At 38.6% G+C, this 20,340-nt stretch overlaps 1 protein-coding gene across 3 annotated transcripts in view; it reads right to left on the bottom strand.

Annotated features, from left to right (window-relative positions):
- LOC132552364 (ectonucleoside triphosphate diphosphohydrolase 2-like) overlaps positions 1 to 20,340 on the bottom strand; it is a 47,656-nt gene that overhangs the window by 26,678 nt on the left and 638 nt on the right. Inside the window, exon 1 of one of the 3 annotated variants that reach the window (XM_060216525.1) lies at positions 19,916 to 19,953. The exons of the other annotated variants lie outside the window; for them this stretch is intronic. The gene's annotated coding sequence lies outside the window, so the exon portion shown is untranslated. Of the gene's footprint in view, positions 1 to 19,915; positions 19,954 to 20,340 lie in introns of those variants that run through there. 3 annotated transcript variants of the gene reach the window in all.

Here is a 20,340-nt window from a genome sequence, read left to right on the forward strand (position 1 = left end):
TTACAACTTCTCTTTTCATATTACCTGGAAATTAGCTGTTTCCACAAACTTAATCAACCGTGGCAGAATTATCATGTAGAATGTGTTCTTTTCTTTGAATGAATATATTTTCTTTTTATTATTTCTTATTATGATTTTTTGAGCACTGTGAGTAATAATGGTTTGTTTTCTTTTACAATATAGTTATGAAACTGAGTCATAAACTTTCCTTGATCCATGTGCATATGATTTCGTATAATGGCCTTGATACAGAGGAAAACATAGAAAATTGTGTTGATTCAGTATGTACAGTGGTTCTAAAATAATATTTGAACCTCAAAATGGGGTATTGAATTCCTCTCATCTAAGTGATAGGTGACTTATGCTCAGTAACCTTTATAGGAACCCTGTGGTGAGCCCCATCCAGTGATAAATCCGATAATACAAAACAGCACCATGTTATCCATATGTTATCATGTAGGATAGAAAATTTATGTCCTCTAGTATAACCATTTAGCTTTTGTCCTGTATCTTGCTAATATTACACAAAACTCAACTATTAAGGATTCGGTGTCAATTTAAATTTGAAATCTAATATAATTATAGAGTAAAAAAATATTTCAAAGTGCTTTGTAAAGTTATGTCACAATCATAAAATAGCTTCACTCAAACTTGTTTACTTGACTCATACACAATAAGTATAAAAACCTGATTATTTTTTAAAAGAAATTAATGGATTTTAAATCCACAATTGAAAATATCGTTCTGCCCTAAATGACTTCTAAAAAATGATTCATATAAATTGGGATTACTGAAAATTTGAATTTAAAATTATGCTATTGATATATATGTAAGTCTGGTAAACAAGTAAACATTGAACAAAAAAACATTCACATTTCAAATAGTTTTATTTTTTGCTGGATTATTTGTGTTTATCCTCCCTCTACCATATTTGAAATTCCCAGTAATATGACACAGGGTTGAGATTAGGCTCCCGTCTTAAGTTATTGCCAACAGACTGTGTACATATCACTTCAGCGCTCTAACAGAACACACAACATATTTCATACACACCTAAAATCACATGTTAAAATAATATTAACCTGCTTCTTACTGATAATTTCCCAACATGTAATTTTATATGACTTGTTTTTGAGACACCAAACTGTTTTAAATTTATTCCCATTGTTGTTTATAACAACATTTTGGTTTTGTAACACATGCACAGTAAGTAACCTTTTCTCACCAAGTATTACAACATTTTCAACATCTAGCAATAAGCCCATTTCTGACAATAAGCCCACCCATGTCTACGGCAGTTTCAATAAAAAAGCCAGAAAAGATTATGTTAAGAGTTCTGTAATAAGCCCACTTGTTCTGCTACTTTTGATTCAGTCTTTAACTTAAGGGCAACATATGACTAATTCCCTATTGATTGAGATGTCTTTTATTACCTTTGACCCTCTGACCTATATCTATTTTGCTACTGGACACCAACCCTCTGTACTTAAGAGGCCAGTCAAACTATTCATACTTCAGACCAAATTATTCCTACAGGATAAGTAAGATTTTAAAGAATTTGCTCTATTTTTCCTTATTGGCCCTGCGCCCTGCCCCTCCCTCCCCACTTCAGGCCAAATTTTGGCAAAATCCAATCCTTTTACAGAAAGATTAAGATTCTAAAGGATTTTCCCAATTTCCCCTATTGGACCACGCCCCTATAGCCCCAGGGGGAGGAGCCCATGGTTTACAAAAAACTGATTCCCTTTCCCTAAACAATGTTTCAGACATAATTTAGCCAAAATCCAATTATTCCTACAGGAGGAGAAGGATTTAAAAAAAATTGCTTGATTTCCCCTATTAGGCCCCGTCCCTCCTGCCCTAGGGAGTCGAGACTAACCATTTATACAAAATTGATTTCCCTTCACCTGAGATTGATTCCACTTCACCAAAGAATGCTTCAGACCAATTATGGGCAAAATCCAATCATTTCTACAATAGGAGTAGGATTTTAAAGAATTTCCTCAAATTCCACTATTGGGCCCCCCTGGGCCCCTCCTCCACTCCACTGGGCCCCCTTTCCCTCCTACTGGGCACCCTCCTTCCCTCCAACTGGGCTCCCACTTGGCCCCTCCCACTGGGCCCCCTCCCTCCACTCAAATTCCACTATTAGACCCCCCCCCCCCCTCCCCCATGGGTAAAGGTTCCACTATTGGGCCTCGCCACCCCCACTCCTATTCTACTATTGGGCCCCCACCCTACTATTGGGCCCAAACCTCCCTCCACTCCTCCATGCTTGGGCCCCCCTTCACTCCCCAACCCTTGGGTCCCCCCCCCCCCCTTTTGGTTACTGTAAACAACCTTATTTTAGCAGGTATTTAATTTTGCGAATGCTAAAGGAATGTATGTTTCGGGTACCACAATATGGTTTTGATGTTACCCCACTACAAAAGCCATTCATTTATGGACCACACCAGTAAAAGTATATTCAAGGGGAATTGAATTCATGGATAATGTTGCTTGCAAAACATTATCCCTTGCCAAAAATAAGACATTCACCCAAAGCTGCTTCAAACCAAATTTGGACAAAATCCAATCATTCCTACAGGAGAAGTAGGATTTTAAAGAATTTGCTCTATTTCCCCAATGGGGCCCTGCCCCCTCCAGCCTCTGGTAAAGGAGTTAAGACCTAGCGTTATACAATTTCATTTCAGTAATAATTACCATAACTTTAGTATGCAAATACAGTACCTACACCCATCTTTGTATCCCAACAACAAAAGATTCGAAACAATCCCTCCCTCCCTACGATCCATCAGCCATCACGGCAGGAACACAGAGTGATTTCCCTTCCTCTTACCTTTACGGCTGCCGACGAGTGCGAAGGTGTCTGAGCTAACTGCTTTTCTTACTCCTTCTCTTCGTACTGCTATTGTCGTTTGAGTATATTGTTACTCATTTTGTAGTCTATAAACCCATTTCCCAACTTATATTGTGAAATTAAGTATTGTCAATTGTTTATTTTGACCTTATTTCCAGCCGTGTTTTCCTCCACGTGTTCGAGTGCATGAACACTTGTCTCGTCGCTTGGATTTTCTCTGTACGCCTGGCTCCCCCGGTCCAGCTGCGCACTGAAGTAGCAGCCTGAGCCTGACTCGGTGCAGTCTAGGGTCGAATTGGCCGGTAGCTCTCGATAGCCGGCGGTGTTACCGTCGGAAAGGAACTTCCGGTCGCAGGTCTCTGATTCCTTCAGGGACCTCGGTGCGCCAGGTGGTGTCGTTTGACTCCAGACCTGTACCTTCGGGTATAGGGTCAGGGGCCACAGACTTTTTGTCAGGATTGTCTGTGGTTACGGGGATTAGTGACAATGAGTTCACTAATCCTCTGGTGTCAGCGTGGGGCCTGTTTTCCCACCCTCAAAGGCTTTTGGCTCCAGTTCAGATTTCCCGGTGCAGGGTTTCCCAGGGGGTTTCCGGTCTCCCTTTCCCCCGGGCTCAGGATGCTGGGGTGCCTGCTGGCACTTATTCCTCATGGATTTCCGCCTCATGCGCGGACCCGTCGGTCTCCTGTTCCCAGGGGTCGGCTTCGGGTCTCCGACCCAAGCCTACAGGTACGGCTGTTAGACGCTCTGGATATAGAGGAGTCCCCCTCTCCGGAAATGGCTCATCTGGTGGCCTCTATTCCTCCCAAGGGGACTTCGGTCCCTATTGAGGAGAAGATGGATGTCGAGGGCGCAGGGTCGGCAGAGGAAGATGATGTCATTAATCTTTCTCTTGGGTGCTCGGAGATTGATCTATTCAAGTCATCTGATGATGAACCTTCCGGCCAGGAGGGTTCCCAGGGGATAGATGGCCCCGAGACTGCTGAAGCCGACTGCTCAGTCTTCTGCGCAGCCCAAGTCCAAGCCTCACTTCGAGGGAAAAAAGGGAAAGGGTAGGAATGGTAAGAAACCTTCTTGGGGCAAGAAGAAGGGTTCCGGACTCTTTCTGCTCCTTGGCCGCGACAGACCAAGGGCATGGCTGGGTGGATGTCGGTCCTCCCGTTCCGGGCTCTTGTCCTTCTCCCGCAGGCTCAGACTCCGGGTTGGCAGACGATTCGCTGGTCAGGCAGGGGCTCGATCTGCCCCATTCGGAACTCCCTGTCCGCTTTCCTTCCCCAGTGGCACGAGATCATGGAGGACGCTTGGGCTTTGTCGGTGGTCAAGGAGGGTCTAGGTATTCCCCTTCTTTGGGATCCGCCCTCACCGCCCGGCCGATTTTCTTTCCTCCTCCGGGGGGATTTGGAATAGGATCAGGCGCTCCAGGAGGAAGTAGGGACCATGCTGGCCAAGGGCGTGATGCCCTTCGGGAACACCACAGCTCCTTTGGTGTTCACCAAGTTGCTGCAGGTGGTTGTGGGATTCACTCGCTCATGGGGAATAGACGTCCACATCTATTTCGACGATTCCATCATGCTTGTTTGGTGAGGGAATTGCTAGTGAAGGAGACCCGTCTGGTCCTGAAACTCTTACTCAGAGTTGGCTTCATTCCTTCCAGAGAGAAGTCAGAGGTTTCCCCATCTAAGGACTTCGTCTACCTGGGGAACTGTTTGACATGGTTCGGGGCTTAGCCCTTCCACCTCTGGTGATGTTCGGGAAGGCCAGGGCTATGGCCTTCATTGCTTGGTCGCTTGTCCAGGTACGTTGGTTCCTCAATTTTCTGGGGTATCTCAACTCCCTGGCAGATGTGGTCCCCCTAGGGAGCGTCACATCAGACCTCTCCAGATGTTCCTCCTGTCCGACTGGGTTCCGTCATCCAGGAGTGGGAGGCCTAGATTCCGCTTACCCAGTCGGTCAGGGAGTTCGATCGCTGGTGGACCATTCAGGAGAACGTTTTCCGCGGGGTGCCTCTGACCAAGCCTGTCCCCTCTATGATCCTGTTCACAGATGCGTCCATGACAGGATTGGGAGCTGATCTCGACGGCCAATGCTGCTCAGGGGAGTGGTCTGGCAAATAGCTCTCAGAGCACATCATTGTACTCGAGATGAGGGCTGTTCTTTTGGCTCCGCAGTCCTTTCGGGGTATCATGCAGTCCAAATTGATCTGTGTGGCAACCGACAACTCTACAGTTGTTGAGTATCTGGAGAGGCAGGGGGGCACCAGGTCTTACGTCCTGTGTGTCATCATCCGCATCCTTCTTCTCTGCCAGGACATGCAGTTGACCATAGCGGTCAAGCATCTTCCTGGCAGGCTGAATGTGTTGGCGGACACTCTCTCCAGGCGCCGTCAGCCAGAGTTGATTTTCAAGGGGATTTGTCAGGTGTGGGACAGATCTCTTATAGACCGGTTTGCCACTTCCCTGAACAACCAGCTGCCAACCTTCGTCTCCCCGGTCCAAGACCGAAAGGCTTGGGCTGTGGACGCCCTTTCTCTGGACTAGGATGGGATGTATGCATTCCCTCCCTCAATCTGGTGGGCAGGGTGCTACAGAAGTTCTGGGAGCATCACTGCTCTTTACTTCTGATAGCCCTTCTGTGGCCGAGGCAACCTTGGTTTCCAGAGCTCTTGTCGTTTCTGGTGGAGCAACCCTTGTCTCTCCCCACCAGACCGAATCTGCTACTCCAGCCTCGGTCCAGAACGACACACTCTCGACCAGATCACCTTCACGCATGGAGGCTGTCTCTGGAAGACTCGCCAAGGTAGGCTTTTCTTGAAAGGTGTCAGATCTCTGGGCAGCTGATTAAGGATTTCCTACTCTCTCTGTTTAGGGACCGCAATCTGGCACCTGGCACTATTGCTGACTATCGTACAGCTATTGCCAGTGTTCTTGCCTGTTATGGCAGGAAAGAGATAGGTTCGTCCTCCTCTCTTTCTGCCCTAAACAGAGGCTTTGCTCTGGATAGACCCAGAGTTCTGCAGCTGGCCCCACAGTGGAATCTGGCCCTGGTGCTAGACTCCCTGACTAGGGCTCCTTAGGCAGTCTTCCTTTTGGCTTTGGTCTCTGGACATAGGAGGAAAGAGGTCCATGCCTTGTCGTCGCTCCCCTCTTGTCTACGTTGGTCCAGAGGCCAACTGCCATAACTCCTAACTGATCCTTCCTTTTTGGGTCCTCGGCTTTTCTCGGAGGAGAGAGAGGTCATGTCTTTTGCCCATCAAACAGTAACAATAAGATATCTCCTCCCAGTCGGTTTCCAGGTGGGTTTGCCAGGGGATTAAGTATGCTTACGAGCATTCTGATAATCAAACTTGGGTGAGAGTGAAAGTGCGGGCTCATGAGGTCAGGGCCCTCTCTGCATCCTGGGCCCTTCTCAATGGGTCCTCCTTTCTGGAGGTCATGTCTGCAGCATTCTGGCGGGGCAGGGATACCTTCACAGATTTTTATCTGCGATCCCTAGCTTCCCACTCAAAGGGCCTGTATTCGTTGGGACCTCTGGTGGTGGCATAGTCAGTGGCTGGGCTTCCTCGTTAGCCCTGGGGCATGTCTTTCCGTATGGCGGCATGTGGGTACACCTGCTCTTTTACAGAGAGGTCCCTTCCTTCTCTTTGGCACTCTGTTCTCCCTCCCTACTACTTTGTCTGTGCTGAAGGGGCTGCCTGGCTTCTAGTCACCACTACGTTAAGACAAATTCGCATACTAAAGTTATGGTAATTATTATTGAAATTGAGGTTTTTTCATGTAAAACCAATTTTCATGATATAATACTTACCATAACATTATGGAGTCCCACCCTATCCTCCCCTTTTCCTTATCTGCCTGGCTGCCCCTCTGTGGGGTACTCCAATAAGGTTATTAGAGGAAGGGAGATCACTCTGCATTCCTGCCATGATGGCTCATGGATCGTAGGGAGGGCGGGATTATTTGAATCTTTTGTTGTTGGGATACAAAGATGGGTGTAGGTACTGTATTTGCATACTAAAGTTATGGTAATTATTACTGAAATGAAAATTGGTTTTACATGAAAAAACCTCAGAATTATTTCTCCTTCACCGAAAGAATGCTTCAGACCAATTTAACAAAAATTCAATCGTTCCTACAGTAGGAGTAATAAACAAAATTTCCATTTCGGGCCTCGTTGCTCAGATCCCTGGGGGCTGAAACCCACAATTTACACAAAATATTTTTTCTTCTTTCCCCCAAGGGTGTATCTGACAAAATTGGTAAAAATCTGTTCAGTTGAATGCCACAGAATGCCATAAGCTTGCCAGGCTCTTCCTGCCAGGTGGACTACAAACAAAACACTCATTTACAGGGTCTTGGTAAACAAATGTACTTTCCTAGGTCTAATATACCGATAGACTGATTTGTAAAAAATATTCTTATTTGACCTTTAACTTTTGCTGACTGTGAACTAAAAATGACATCAATAAAATCAATGTTCATAAGTTAGTATGCAAATAGTGAAGACTTTGACACCAGGCAATCCAGAGGAGGCATCTCCAGGTAGGGAGAGCAAGGTTCAGGGAACTTTGATGTGCTCTGAGAGCTGCTCCCAAACCAATTCCCTAAGCAGCAGTGCCTTTCGAAGCAAGTTTCCAAACCTGTCATGGAAGCATCCGTGAACAGGGCCATAGAGAGTCCAGTCCACTATAGGAATCTCCTCAACTGCACCATTGGCAAGCATGATCCCTACTTCCTCCTGTAGCACCTGAGTCTTTTCTAGATCCCCCAGAGGAGGGAAGAAAATAGGATTGAAAGTTAAAGGCAGATCCCAAAGAAGCAGTATTCTTAGACCCTCAAGGACTACAAACAAAGCTCAAGCATCCTCCATAACTTTCATCCATTCTGGAAGGAATACTGAGAGATGTCCACCCACAGGAAGATCTGGACCAGGTAGATCAAGACCCTGAACACCTGTAGCCTGATCCTGTTAGAGAAGGACATGAGATGAGAGGACAGCCACCCTCCAGGGCAAGCACGTCATCTGAAGCCAAGGAGAAGAGGGAGTTTAGAACCATTCTTCTTGGCCCCAGGAGGGTTCTTATCCTTTCCCTTGCTGCCCTTGAAGCAAGGGTTTTCATAGAAGACTGAGTAACCGAAGGTTAAGACTTTTTCTTAGGAGGCTCTGACCGCTGAGAGGTACTGGCGTTCTCAGCCTGAATCCTCTTCATCAAAAGTGCTGATGCGACCAAGTCCTCCTTCGTGTCCTTCTGTGCAGAAGGAAAGGCCCCTAAAAACCAGGAGGAATTGGGAAAGGGGAAGTCAACAGACAAGGTAGGTAAGGCTCTTTGACTGGGCCACTTTTCAAAACAGAAAAATGCCTTGCCAACATGATAATTGACCAGCAATGAGACCTGCAACACAGCCAAAGCTCTAAATGGCGCATTCTGGGCAAAGATAACTATGTCCAAAATATCAGTCTGTTCTGTCTGAGATCTGACCCTAAGAGAGATTGAAAACCTAATATAGACACATTGTAAGGAAGTCTATATAAGACAAAATCTTAACAGAGAAACACAGCAGTCTGTTCTTTAGATCCAAATACCACCTGGTCTACAGACTTGCCCAGTAAAGCTGCCACCTCTATCGATTCCAGCCTTGCTGGTTGAGAGGCAAGATGCCCATCATGTGAGGCGTAGTTAGTGGGGTTAATCTCTAACAAACCGCCAACACTGAGCTGCAGCCCAGCAAACCCAGTACTGACCAATGCTGAAGACACAATCGTGCCTTCTGGCAGAGAGTGGTCCATCTGAGCATGGGGTCTGCATCCCTGACAAAACATGATGGGCCTCAACCTCAGCAGTCAACGACAATGCTAAGGCATCACCTAGAGGGAGAGACCAAACCCCAAGGAAACAGGTTGCTTGACCTGATGGCCAGATTTGCAGATCTAAAGTGGAATTGCTCAATTAACCTGAAGTTCACTCACTAACATTAATTTCAAAGATAGTATTTTCCATGACCCTCAAAAACCTTCATTTTGACTTCTTTAATAAACAAAGGGCCCCAAGGCCTCCCTGAAATTGACCCCCAAAAATAAATTCTTAAGTTTTACTATAATTCAAATATGATGTAAGTACCTGGACTCTTCCGATGAATAAATTTGAGGGTCTCAGGAAAACTCTTATGGACTGTTTGTCTATAAATTCAACAGACTATTTGGTTCAAATGTCAAAGTAGCAGTACATTAAAATACTGGAAAATACAGAAAATGTTGTTCAACATATACAGAAATAAAAAAAAACGTAAATGTATATTAATATTTTTCTCAATTTCAATTTATTACTTTTAAATTTTTATCAAGATAGTATCAAAGGAAAAAAAAAACAAAAAAACAAATATATGGAAAATGTTACATTTCTTTTTCTTTTGATTCATTATTATATTAACATATTTACATAATTTTATGAAAGAAAAAAAATACCACCAAGAAAATACAGACCCATATATATGTTTACTGTTGTGATCAAAAGTAAACAACCCCCTTAGATATATAATACAAGTCCATTTCGAACCAAAATGAAAAATGTCTCTATGCTTTTCAGCAATGTAATTAATCTTTAGAGGCCTGACAAATAAAGGCCCTCGTCTTACCTGAGACCAGAGCTTGTGCCTGTGGCTACCTCAGGTAATTGGGTGTAGTTTTATGGGACACTCTCTCATATTTTGTTTAGCAATCATTTAGTATCTAGCAACACATTCTACTTGGGTATTATAAAACCAATGAAAGTTGAAATACTTCTTATAAACACTTCATTCCAATCAAATGTCAAAGACTTAACACATTTAAACATTTTTCCTTCACATTTTAAAATGACTTTTGAATACATTTGACAAGTTATGATATATGTTCATTATTATCCTAAAAAAAAACAATTGCATATTTTTTTAACACTAGATCAAAATAATTACAAATATATTAGTTTATGAAAATGGCTTTTTTACCCCAACCCAATTTGAATATCTAAACATATATCAATACATTGTATAAATGAAAATGCTAAAAAAATCAAATTAACAGATATACCAGGTAATACATTAATCCAAGCATTTATGACTCAGTGAAATAGGAGTAAACAGGGAAATCTAACACAGGCTATCGGTGATCATAACTTGGAGAAAGTACACATTGCGTAAGGGATGTCTGATGAAGGAGACTTAAATTCTTTTGTTCAATATCTATATACTTGTGCATGTACAAAAACCTTGATGTAATGCACCTGTTCTGTCCATGCTAAGTAAAACTATCATCTACTGTCCCTCAATGCTGTAATTTAATATAGTGCTCCTCAATATATGACACTTCAATATAATGATTCTCAATACAGTAAAACTTTAGTATAGTTTCTCTCATTACAGTAACACTCCAACTGAATGTCCCTTATCACAGAAGAACTTCAGTAAAGTTTCTCTCATTACAGTAACACTCCAACTGAATGTCCCTTATCACAGAAGAACTTCAGTAAAGTTTCTCTCATTACAGTAACACTCCAACTGAATGTCCCTTATCACAGAAGAACTTCAGTAAAGTTTCTCTCATTACAGTAACACTCCAACTGAATGTCCCTTATCACAGAAGAACTTCAGTAAAGTTTCTCTCATTACAGTAACACTCCAACTGAATGTCCCTTATCACAGAAGAACTTCAGTAAAGTTTCTCTCATTACAGTAACACTCCAACTGAATGTCCCTTATCACAGAAGAACTTCAGTAAAGTTTCTCTCATTACAGTAACACTCCAACTGAATGTCCCTTATCACAGAAGAACTTCAGTAAAGTTTCTCTCATTACAGCAACACTCCAACTGAATGTCCCTTATCACAGAAGAACTTCAGTATAGTTTCTCTCATTACAGTAACACTCCAACTGAATGTCCCTTATCACAGAAGAACTTCAGTAAAGTGCCTCTCATTACAGTGAAACTTTAGTATAACGCCCCTCAAAGCAAAACCTCGATATAATGCCAGAACTTTGACACTATACACATTGAGTAAGACTGTCACACTTAACCACCATCTCTTCAGAGTGTGTTTGTCAAAACAAAGAAAAAAAACTTCAATGTAATGCCCCTTGTGTAGTTATCACACAAATGCTTTAATCAACAGCATAGTGATCAAAACTGATGATGGCAGTGTCTTGATTGTTGCTGATGACAACTATTGCCAGTTTACTGAAAGACTTAATTGATGGTGACAACTATTGCCAGTGTGATGAATGTTTATCCATGCAATAATTGGCAGTACATTGAATTAGGGTAATACTCCATTGACAGTATACTGAATGACTAAACTATTGGCAGTACACTGAATGACTAAACTATTGGCAGTATACTGAATGACTAAACTATCGACAGTATACTGAATGACTATACTATTGACAGTATACTAAATGACAAAATTAATGACAGTATACTGAATGACTAATCTATTGGCAGTATACTGAATGACTAAACTATTGGCAGTATACTGAATGGCTAAACTATTGCCAGTATACTGAATGACTAAACTATTTGCAGTATACTGAATGACTATACTAATGACAGTATACTGAATGACTAAATTAATGACAGTATACTGAATGACTAAACTATTGGCAATATACTGAATGACTACACTATTGACAGTATACTGAATGACTAAACTATAGGCAGTATACTGAATGACTAAACTATTGGCAGTATACTGAATTAATGACAGTATACTGAATGACTATACTAATGACAGTATACTGAATGACTAAATTAATGACAGTATACTGAATGACTAAACTATTGGCAGTATACTGAATGACTAAACTATTGGCAATATACTGAATGACTACACTATTGACAGTATACTGAATGACTAAACTATTGGCAGTATACTGAATGACTAAACTATTGGCAGTATACTGAATGACTACGATATTGACAGTATACTGAATGACTATACTAATGACAGTATACTGAATGACTAAATTAATGACAGTATACTGAATGACTAAACTATTGGCAGTATACTGAATGACTAAACTATTGGCAATATACTGAATGACTACACTATTGACAGTATACTTAATGACTAAACTATTGGCAGTATACTGAATGACTAAACTATTGGCAGTATGCTGAATGACTACGATATTGACAGTATACTGAGTGACTAAACTATTGGCAGTATATAGATGAAAACTGATATACCTACATTAATAATGAAGATGAAAAATAGGTACTGCTGCAAATACTTTTGATTTATATAATGACACTGTGAACATGACTCTATAGTAAAAAAAGCTGATGGTATAAATTTAAATAATACGATAAAGAATGTTGGTATACAAAAGTTAAGTAACTCCAACCTTATGATTATTCTCCTAGATGTTTACATGTATACCTTAGAAAGTTTTATGACACATATATATCTGTTTATCAGAGCTTTCACACATACCTCATACACAGGGCTATAAATGGAAAGATATTTATATTAGGTTGAAATCCAATAAAGATTTGGTATGGAGGACAATACACCTACTCCTAACAATGTTTAATATATATCTTGAGTTCCTTGCTGAAATCTATATGTATATATATATATCTATAAAATAGTCTAAATACTCAAAATAACAACTCTTACAGTAGCAAACGCAAATCACAAAATTATTCCTTAACAAGTGGTCCCTGAGAATCTTTGCACCCATCATTGTTTGATTTTTTTGGTCCTTTAAAAGCTGGATATTTTCCCTATATTTTCTTCTATCCTCTTATTTGTTCTTAATTATATGAAACTTGTGAATTTTTAAAGAAATGTCAATAATAATCTTTAACTTTCAAATCAATGATAATTGCAGGTGACCAATTTTGTTTTTATGATCAGTCACAAAATCAAAATGGCAAAACAAGGGACCAAGGAGAACATATGAAATTAAAGGTAAGTCCATCAAGCATTTGTCCAGAAATAGTGATAACAAACTGTCATAGTCAAAATTCAAGATGGCCATCTTTTTGCCATTTTGTTTTACCAATAAATCCCAAAATCAAAAGAGTAAAACATGTGTATAAAGGGCACAGACAAATGATATGACACAGATTCATCCGGTTGTGAAGTTTGATTGCCAAAATCTTATGATGGCCACCAGGGAAATATTCTGTTTTTTTTTCAGTCCCAAACTAAAAAGACATAATAAAGGACAAAGAGTAACCTTTATATTCAAGAATGATCGTTCCAGTAGTTTTCAAGAAATAATAGCCATAACAAGAAAAACAAGAAAGATAACATATATAGGTTGCTGTTAATGATGTTGGACTCTTTTCTGTACCTGTGCAAATTTAGTACACAAAGTAAATTATGTAGTAACCACTATTTGATTCAAATACAGGAAATAGATAATAATCCTTATACTTTTGATAAACATAGACTTTTATAAAACATTTAAAGAACAAATTACCTTATACATATTGTTCGAACATCAAGCAGTAAGTTCAAAGTAACAGACATATACTGGAAACAGTTGGTGGCACCACTGGAGTATCATTGACAACATGAACAACAACAAATAGTTCCAAGACCAAATGATTAAAATGATAATTACATTCATCTTTATCTTTTTTTCTTGCAAATACTGATATACAAGTGTCTTACATGTCTCTTAATATTTAAAACATGTTTATATAAAAGCACACAACCTATAAAACTGTATAATCTTGTTAAATCTGATGAATCCTAATAATGAAATTGGTAAGCTTCATCTAGAGACTTTGTAATTCAAATGTTAATATTATACGAAATAGGACATCAGTAGGCTCCAGTTTAGGCATGGATCTAATGAAATATGACACTCAGTGTTATTTCAAAGCAAGTTTTTCTTCTGCTCTATGATATGAAACAAACACAGTCTAACATCTAGCACCCTGAGCTTTATCAGACAGAAAAATTAAGTTGTTATTAAATATGTCTAATTGCTATTTAAAATAGTTGAAATTCATTTCAGCAACACATAATAGTAACAGCTAGTTACATACAATGTCTTGACCAAGAAATTGGGACAAAACATTCAATTTAAAAGCATGCACAGGGAGATGCCATATAGTAGAGCAAAGAGAGAACATGTAGCCCCTGAGGCTACATCAATTTCACAAAATGAAATATCTTAAACCCTTAATTTCATATATGTAAAGAAGAGACAATATGTTTTTACCTTTTTTAAAGGGACAAATTTTATCAAGCCATCTTTGCAAATTATAATCCAGTTTTTACAAATTAAAATGTTGAAAGCTTTGATGCATTTAACAAGAAATCAGTCACAAAACTTGTAAACAGAAATTCAGGTATGACTTTTATCCTGATCAGCTACAATTTTATCTTTTTCATCAAGTTTTCGACAACATGTATTCCAAACCATTAATGTACATGCATTTGATTGAATTACTAAAAACTTACTAGGTAAGCAGTTTTTTAAAAATTTCCACTTGAATGCTCAAAAGGAATACTTTGCAGGTAAAGAAAATTAAACAAATTATTCAAAACAATTTTAAAAGATTTGGTAAGAAAAGTTCTCGTACAGACCTCTACCATACATCCCTTTTATGGTATATATAATGGTGTATTGATTGTCTTGTCCCTCTGATCAAGCAGAGAGATAGGAGTTTATCATATACCAAAGGTCAAGGTGATAAAGTGGTTATAAACATGTATACTTTTATATAGTTCATCTTTAAGTTAACGGTTAAATCTGTCTATAAAGGACATTTCACGGAATGGAGAAAAGTGGCCTTTATAGGCAGGTGACTTTTATATTGAGGTTCAATCACTATGAATTGTGTTATATTGAAAAAAATAATGTTTCTGATTTCATTTATATCTTGCTTTACTATGTAAACATCAATAATAATATCACAACGAAAACTCCAGACAGATGGACAGTTTCCATCAACAAGTGTACTTATTGCTTAAGTAAAAACACCACTAACAGTGAAGTTTCCTTTGAATATATAAGTTTTCCAATGACTGAACAATAAAACATTTGACACAATGTAACAAAACAGATCAATATGAATGTCTTCACCTGATCACAGTACAGAAGATGATATCTGTTAACTTGACCATCTTCTGTATCTCACAGAAGCAATGAGACACATAATCAATATTAATTGGCTTCCCTTAGCCAGGCTCCAAATTACCGTTTATCTTCATGTATCAGCGCCTGATGAGATTTCTGATTTTTTATCTTTTATGTTGTTTTAATTATTTTTAAAGCTTAACATAAATATCTTTTTGTTGGGGAAAATTTCTGGTCATGATATTTCATTAATTATAGTTGTTTTGTTAAGAAAAACGTATCCTGTTTTGAAACATGAATATGAGTCTACATCACTAACCAGCCAAATAACAAATCAACAAAAGCATATTACGATAATTGTCTGTAATTTCCTATAAAATACTCACTAACTTCAGAAACAAAAGTTTATATATATATCTGTAATGGTCTGATAACATGATATCATGATAACATGACTGACTCTGACATTTGACCCTTAAGCAAGCTATGACATTGACCTTTGGACTACAGATCCAAGAACATTCAGCAACAGGCTGTATCAAATGATAGACATTCAATGCATGAAATTTCAAGTACCATTTTTCCCAGGCTATAAACTGCACCCGAGTAAGCTGCAAGGCTGCTTATTAACAAATTATTTGGTTTGATCAGCTCATAAAACTCACGCTGCACTCTTTCTTACAATGTGGTAACTGTTATGTTGACCAAAGTTCATTGATATAACAGACAACAGATGGCAATTTATTCAGATTGTCAGTGAAACATTTAATATAAGTTTGTAAATGAATTATACACAGATAGTCCTTTATTTTATTGATATGTTTGAAAAACATTCAATAGCAAATATCAAACTTGTTTGGCTTGCAAGCCTTCAAAAATTGTCTACACACAGATATAAGGCCTGACATTACGTATGGTTTTCTTAGCAATATCACCATCGATGTTTGTACTGGTAAATATTAGCGAAATATTGCATGCTGACAAAATTCTTATAGTCCAGCATGATTTCTTGTAAGTTGCTCGAAGCCATTCTTATTGTAAACAAGCATGGCGGTCATTTTAAAATTAGACCCGATGACCTATCGATCCTAGGATGCAACAGGCTATTGTAAACTTCCACTATGACTTCTGAAGCAACCATGAAAGTTCAGAATATATTATTGTGATTCATATTTAAAGGTATGATTAACTAAATCCACAAGAATATTATTTTTATTTCAATCTTAATATCAACCTGCATATGGTTGCAAATGACGGTTCTAGACGACCTGTTCCAGTCACAAACACATGATAGACCAGTACTTGTAAAAAATTTGGTAACCACATCTTGTACTGTTCTACTGGTACCCTCAGTTTAAATCATTAATTTTTATTCTTTCTGAAGGCATCATGTGTTACAGCAATCAAAATTATCAAGGTGCGAGGTCAAGCAGGTCAATATTCCATGTGCTATGCCTCAACAAAATGTAATCACGCAACCTCCACAAACTTTTCTGAACTGGTGACATGTCCGATGAAATCTTACTCATTGTCTGATAAAATATCATAGCAAAAGTTAAAGAAGAGTTTGAAAAAAGTCAACACTGCCTCTCTCGTACAATGATACAAGAAAGATAAGGCAAAATAAAAAAAATCAAGTGACAGATTTTAAGTCACAGTGACAAAGATTTACAAATGAAAAGCCGTAGAAGCTTTCAAGGAAAGAGGACATTGTTTATCTAACTCTTCAAAACACAATATCTGGCTGTAAACACAAAGAACCATGGAGATGACCACTTGTAAATAACATATAATATTTGTGAATACCATAGACTGGCATCAAGAAGTATCAAAATGTCAGCCTCTGCATCATGTTGCATGATGGCATTTACTTTTAAAGATAAAACTCCAGTTCTAACAAGATTGACAGTTGCCATTTATATAAGCAACTGTAGTGTCACTCATGTGATTCACTGCTTCTATACAATCCAGAGCTTATGCATTTGTGTGTTAATATTAGCGACAACACTCCAAGTTTTGTATGGGTTGAAAGTTGGAATTCATTTCATTTTAACCAATTTTATTGCACAAATTGTACAAAGGGATCTAGACAACAGGCTGGCATAGGCGATATTAGTCTTTCCTAAGAATTTAGTGTTATGTTTTCAATTCAATGAAACGTAACAACACAAACAATGAAGCTAGAATTGATGAATAATGAATTTCCATATTAAGGACTCTGTTAATTATGGCAAATACAGTAAATGTAATTGCATGAAATTTGGTGAAATTTACTTGACATTAATCACAATTTTTTTCTTTAATAAGCTCATGCCTGGTAATAAGTCCACCCATTTAATGCTGTAGATTTACAAGTAAACATTATTCTATTGTTCTGTAACACAAACAAACATAATTTCACAGTCCTGTAATAAGTCCACCCAACTTTGACTATAAGGTAATCAAGTCTTATCCTTCCACAGCTTATTGTATTATAAAAAAAAAAGAAATTAAATATTGGCTTGTTTGCATCTTTGTGGATTATACTCTACCATCCAACTATTCATGAATTCCTCTAGGTATGAACTCTTGAATGTCATCCTCAGAGGGCTTGTATCTAGAGGGATTCCGACTGGATGGGGTGATGGACTGACAACAACTGAAGTTGGGACAACTCTTGCTAAATATAGTAAAGATGATAGTGTAATCACATCAAGTTTAAAATAAATTAATGGGTTTATGTGTATTAATAAACAAACAATTCAAAGGAAGCCTGAATATATCTTTAGGACTATTATAACATCGATAAGAATGACAACATGACATCATGTAGGTATGACAAAATAGTGTCATGCTAGAAATCATTTCCTTTTTCTTTTCAGTAGACCAAATACGATCATTGAAAAACTAAAACACATGACCTTCTCCCTGTAATGGGCTTTCTGATGAAAGAAACTGATGTTTTCTGAAATGCCAAAGGTATACACTATTAACAAAATTTCCAAAGACTTAAAGCATAAAATCAATACAACAATATATGAATGGCCATTATTTCAATATCAAGACCTGATTCCATTTTGTGATTACTTATTTAAGCCTAAAGTTAATCATTATTATTAAGACACAACTTGCTTGCCCTAAAACTTGTCCATTGGCTTCGACTTGTAGAACCAATATCATGTAAGCCAATGGTGGCTACGTGTGATTGAGTCTTAGACAAATTGCTGGCTTAATTATCCTTACAGAGACAAAGCAATCAGAAGACATACAAGTTTAGGACTTTCAGTAGGACATTGAAAATATGTTTTTAACTTCCCCAAATTAGCTTTGACTCTTAAGTTTGAAAAGACATACCTCTCAAGCATATGTTTTGAAACAGACAATTAAGATTTCCAGACCTATGACTTCTGAAATTAAAGAAGCTGCAACATTTTCCAGAATTTAAACATTCAATCAATTACTGTTAGATAATCTTTCCCAAAAAATTAAGACTGAAGAACCAACACAGATTTGTGTAGCACCCTACATGTTGTTTCTGATGTAGTCAACTAAACTCTGTTTCTAAGATAGTCCACTAAAGTCTTAAGGCCAGACCAACACAGATCTGTGTAGCACCCTCAGGGCTCTCGATCTGCCAGATTTGGGGCTGATATTCAGCCCCATTCCCAATGCAAAATAGTATCTTTTTTCCCCAATTTAGACCCCAAGTTTTCCAAATTCTAAGGAAAATGCCAATTCTTAGGGCCCCGGGCCCCAGTCCCAAAATGGGGTGTGAGAGCCCTGACCCTTCATGTTGTTTCTGATGTAGTCCACTAAAGTCTATGGCCAGACCAACACAGATATGTGTAGCACCCTTCGTGTTGTTTCTGATGTAGTCAACTAAACTCTGTTTCTGATGTAGTCAACTACAGTCAAGGCCAGACCAACACAGATCTGTGTAGCACCCTTCATGTTGTTTCTGATGTAGTCAACTACAGTCAAGGCCAGACCAACACAAATCTGTGTAGCACCCTTCATATTGTTTCTCATGTAGTCAACTAAAGTGTAAGGCTTGACCAACACAGATTTGTGTGGCAATCTTTGTTGTTTCTGATGAGGTCAGCAACAGTCATGGATGGATCAACAAAGTTTTGTGTGGGATATCATATTGTATATGATGAAGTCAACAACAGTCACAGTCAAACCTGAATCTGTAGACATCCAGTCATATATTTTATCGCTGAGCTTAGGGAATTTAGGAATAGGCAGCCAAAGTAATGTTTTTTTTTCTTTATGTACAACACACATTCACAATTATTGAATTTCATGATCTTTATCAAGTCCCTCCTTCCTGAGAGTTTTAAACTGAAGATGCAACCAGAGGTAATTACTTTCTCAAAGCATCCTAAAATCTTGGACCTCTGGCTTGCTTTACAAACATTTTCTTCTTCAAGTTTTATAAGTATATATAGAATAAAGAAGTTCTTATTCAGGTTCATAAGTATATATAGAATAAAACATCTATTTCCCAACCAGTATGCAATTTAATTAAAGCGACGTTTCAATGACTACACTGTCGCCTTCATCACTAATAGCCATTGTGAATCACATCTCGGCTAATGTAGGTTCATACTGGTCATTCTTCTGATGAACTTGACTGTGTACTCATCGAAGTGTTGCATATAAATTTCTGACTTGTTGTGATCACCATTATTTTACAGTGGTTATACACTGTCCTGGGCACTTTTCCCCTGGTTATCTGTAAACTTTATTTTACTAAATTTGCACTTTATACTAATATTTCTTGTTGGTTCCAACATAAGCAGTTTTATTGTTGTAAGCAACTAGAATACCCAGGGAAAACCCATGTGTTCAGGCAGGTGACCACTTACCTTTTCACCTCCATTGCGGGACTCAAACCCCAGATGGCTAAGTGAAAAGCGAGTGTTTACCACTGTGCCAACTGACCACCACTTGTTAATCAGCAGGTAACAGCAAAAACTTTTATCAACAATTCTTGGGTCCTTACCAGGGCACCAATATAACAGAGGCTTCCCATCTAATGATCTTGTAAATGAGCTAAAGAAAAATAAAATCTCCTTCGTTAAGTTGATAGGATCAAAGTGACATGTTCTTTTCAATTATTTCATTATTTACAAATGCTACCAACTCACTAACAAATTTTATTCCATTTATCAATCACAAAGATATAATTGCTTGTATTTTCCATATAACATGCCTTCTGTCCAAGGAAATTGTCTATGCTTTTTCTGAAGAACAACAAAATCAGATGGAAAAGATACTATGCGCACTTAATCACATTCTGTCTAGTCTGGAGTCAAACCAAACACCACAGAAACTTTGCCACTACAAAGTTAACAGTGTTATCTGATTATTAAGTAACTCCTAGCTGAATTATCAAAGGGGTGACAAGATCATTTACACTTGGAAGAT

The sequence above is a fragment of the Ylistrum balloti genome, unplaced genomic scaffold, assembly GCF_031769215.1.
Source record: "Ylistrum balloti isolate Yb309-2 unplaced genomic scaffold, AGI_CSIRO_Ybal_v1 Utg370246, whole genome shotgun sequence".
Classification (NCBI taxonomy): domain Eukaryota; kingdom Metazoa; phylum Mollusca; class Bivalvia; order Pectinida; family Pectinidae; genus Ylistrum; species Ylistrum balloti.